We start from the raw sequence: 4,141 nt of genomic DNA on the forward strand, positions 1-4,141 counted from the left end.
CAGTTCATGCTCTGTCTCTCTCTGTCTCAAAAATAAATAAAAACTATAAAAATAAATAAATAAATAAATAAAATTTGAAATTAAAAACAAAAAAAGCTATTGTTATTAGCACCCCCAAAATGAAAGAAGTCTAAATCTAACAAGATATGTACAAGATATCTTGTAAGCAAACCAATGAAATTCTGATGAAAAAAAAGAAAAGAAAACCTAAATAGAGACATATCCCATGATCATGGATTGAAAAACTTAATGTTAAGTTGACAGTCCTTCCCAACTTGATACACAGATTCAACACAATCTCAGTCAAAATTTGAGCAAGTTATTTTACTCACAGAGTGACTGTAAAGTTTCTATGGAAAGACAAAGACCCAGAATAGCCAACACAATACTGAGGAAGAAGAGCTGTCAGAAGAGTGACAGTACCTGACTTCAAAAATTAGTATGGGGCGCCTGAGTGGCTCAGTCAGTTGGGCATCTGACTTCGGCTCAGGTCATGATCTCATNAAATGGTTGGGAAAATATTAATATAAAAATATTTTTTAAATATTAATCTAATACATACTTTAGATTTTTCACAAAATTAACTCAAAATGGGTCATAAATCTAAATGTTAAAAGCCTAAATATAAAGTTTTAAGAAAATAACACAGGGGAAAATCTAGGTGACTAAGGTTTGGCAATGAGAGCTTTTTTTTCTTTTAAGTGAACTCCATACCCAACGTAAAACTCGAACTCACAGTCCCAAGATCAAAAGTCATATGCTGTACCAACCCAGCCAGCCAGCCGCCGCTGGCAATGACTTTTAATATACAACATCTAGAGCAGTATGCAAGAGAGAAAAATACAGATATGTATGATTTCATTAAAATTAAAACTTATTCTCTCTGAAAGATGCTGGTAAAAAAATGAAAAGACAGGCCACAGACTGAGAGAAAATATTTGCAAAGCACATATCTGATAAAGAGCTTTTTTCCAAACTAAGAACTCCTAAATTTCAATAGTGAGAAAACAAATAATCTAATTCAAAAATGGGCAAAAGGAAAATGGATTCAACACGTGAAATGTAAACTTCTAGAAGAAAGCATAGGGGTAAGGTCCTTGTCATCAATCTTGGCAATAATATTTTTGGATTTGATACTAAAAGCAAAGGGAAGAAAAACAAAACTAAACAAGTGGGACTACCTCAAATTAAAAAGCTTCTGAAAAGCAAAACAACAATCAGACTAAACAGCAACCTACCAAATGGGAGAAAATATTTGCAAATCATATACTGGATAAGGCGTTAATATTCAAATTATGTAAAGAACTCATAGAATTCAATAGCAAAACAAACAATCCAATTAAAAATGGGGAGAAGGACCGAATAGACATTTTCCCAAAGATGTGCAAATGGCAACAGGTACATGAAAAAGTATTTGACATCACTACTCATCAGAGAACCCTTGTGCACTGTTGGTGGGAATGCAAATTGGTGTAACCATTGTGAAAATAATGGTATGGAGTTTCCTCAAAAAAATTAAAAATAGAAATACCATATCATCCAGTAGTCCTACCTCTGGGAATGTATCCAAAGGAAACAAAAACAAGAAATTGAAGAGATATTTACTCTCCCATGTTCATTTAAGCATTATCGCAATTCGAAGATATAAAAGTAACCTCGGTGTCTATCAACAGATGAATGGATAAAGGGGGGCTGCCTGGGATCTCAGTCAGTTAAGCATCAGACTGAGACTCAGGTCATGATCTTGCAGTTGTGAGTTTCAGCCCCACATCGGGCTCTATGCTGACAGCTGGGCCCTGTGCTGATAGCTTAGAGCCTGGAGCCTGCTTCAGATTGTTTGCTTCCCTTTCTCTCTGCCCCTCCCCAAGCAAGTGTGTGTGTGTGTGTGTGTGTGCACACATGTGCACTCTCTGTCTCAAAAAATAAACATTAACATTTTTTAAAAAAATAAATAATACCTGGATATTATTATAGACATGAAAAAGAAGGCAATCCTGTCATTTGCGACAATACAGATGGACTTTAAGGGCATTATGCTAAATGAAATAAAACAAAGAAACACAAATACTGTGTATCACTTATATGTAGGATATAAAAAAGGCAAACTCATAGAAACAGAGTAGAATTGTGGCAGCCAGGGGCTGTGGGGTAAGAGAAATAGGGAGATATTGGCCACATAGTACAAACACCCAGTTATAAGAAAAATAAGTTTGGTGATCTGATGTACAGTATAGTGATTACAGTTAATAATATTACATACTTAAAAGTTGCTAAGAAAGTAGAATGTAAATCTTCTTACCAGAAAAAAATGAATGGAAACTATGTGACATTATGGAGAGGTTAGCTAATGCCACAGTGGTAAGCATTTTGCAATATATAAATGTAGCAAATCCACGCATTCTATACCTCAAACTTACAAGATGTTATGTCAATTTTATTTCCATAAAGCTAGAAAAAAAATTTAAATGGCAAAAAGACATGAACAGAACCCTCACCTAAGAGGATATACAGGCGGCAAATAAGCATATGAAAACATGATCAACATAATATGTGTTCAGAGAAATGCAAATTACAACAATGGTATGATACTACACACCTATTAAAATGACTAAAATCCCCAACAGCAGGAATTCTCATTCCCTGCTGATGGGAACGCAAAATGGTATAGTCACTCTGAAAGACAGTTTGGCAGTTTCTTACAAAACTAAACATACTCTTACCATATGATACATCAATCTCACTCCTTGGTATTTACCCAAATGAGTTGAAAACTGTCCACACAGCTCCTTCACATAAATATTTAGAGCACTTTATAATAACCAAAACCTAAAAATAATCAAGATGTCCTTCAATAGTTGAACGGAAAAACAAGTTGTAGTATATCCATACAAAGGAATATTATTAGGCGATAAGAAGAAATAAGCTATCAAGCCCTGTAAAGACACGGAGGAAATTACATGCCTATTCTAAGTAAAAGAAGCAAGTCTAAAAGTTATACACTCTTTGATTCTGACTATATGACATTTTGGAAAAGACAAAAGTGTAGAGATAATAAAAGATCAGTAGTTCCAGAAAGTTCCAGGGAAGGGAGGGAGGGAGGAATGAATTGATGGAGAGCAGAGAATTTACAGACTGCTGAAATTATTCTACATAATACTGTAATGGTGGGATACATGACATTATGGGGTAGGGGAGAGAGCGTATCTCAAAACTCTCTATAGTTCTGTGCAATGTGCAATTTTCCGTAAACCTAAAATTGCTCTAAAAAATAAAGTCTATGAAGACAAAAAAAATTTGGCATGAGTTGAGGAACTGAGCAAGTGACCATGATTTGTACGATGTCAACCACCCTCAACATTCTGCATGTCCATGTCTGCTTGTTCCGTTCGCAGAAGTTAAGCAGCACCCTCACTGGCTGCCCATCTGCATTTCCCCTTAGGATGCCAAGTCCTACTGACCACATTCACAACTCACTGTGGGTCAAGACCCCCTGGCTTCCTCTCTGACCTTGAGAATCATCCTGGACCCTCAATTGCAGCCTCTAGGCTTCTGGCAGTCAGAACCGGCCACCTGGTCTCCATTCCTCCAGGGCCTCATCATCCCCTTTGATAAGAATGAGCCCAGTTCTGTGACCACGTCTCCTGCCAAAGCTCCAGCCTACAGAGGAGGGCTCCCACTGAACGTGCTCACGTCCTTCTCAGCAGCACGTGCCTCATGGTCTTGGTAGGCGACGTGTCCTCTGGGTCCTCTCGTAACTCTCTAATGCATCTCTCTCCATTACTATCATCTACCAGGGAGGGACTGGGGCATTTCACTCCACCTGCCTTTGGCCATCACTGTCTATGGGCTTGTAAGGGCCACCCTAGCTATGAGTTCATCCCATCCCCTGGGCCACTTGCTAGGGTTAAAAATCCTGTGTTCTGAAAAAGTTCTCCCAAGTCAATGAATTACTGCCTTTTTGGTCTTACACTTTGCCACCTTTCAAAATCCAATTTGGGGGGGGGGCATCCCCCCCAGTGGGAAGGCATGTAGGGAAAGGGACACCAAGGACAAGAGTGCCAAGTGCAGCCGGTACAGCCCTGACAGGAGCCACCCTGGCGAGTGACTGAGTGAGCAAGGAGACGGTGGCCATGCCACAGAG

The sequence above is a fragment of the Crocuta crocuta genome, unplaced genomic scaffold, assembly GCF_008692635.1.
Source record: "Crocuta crocuta isolate KB4526 unplaced genomic scaffold, BGI_CrCroc_1.0 scaffold96, whole genome shotgun sequence".
Taxonomy (NCBI): domain Eukaryota; kingdom Metazoa; phylum Chordata; class Mammalia; order Carnivora; family Hyaenidae; genus Crocuta; species Crocuta crocuta.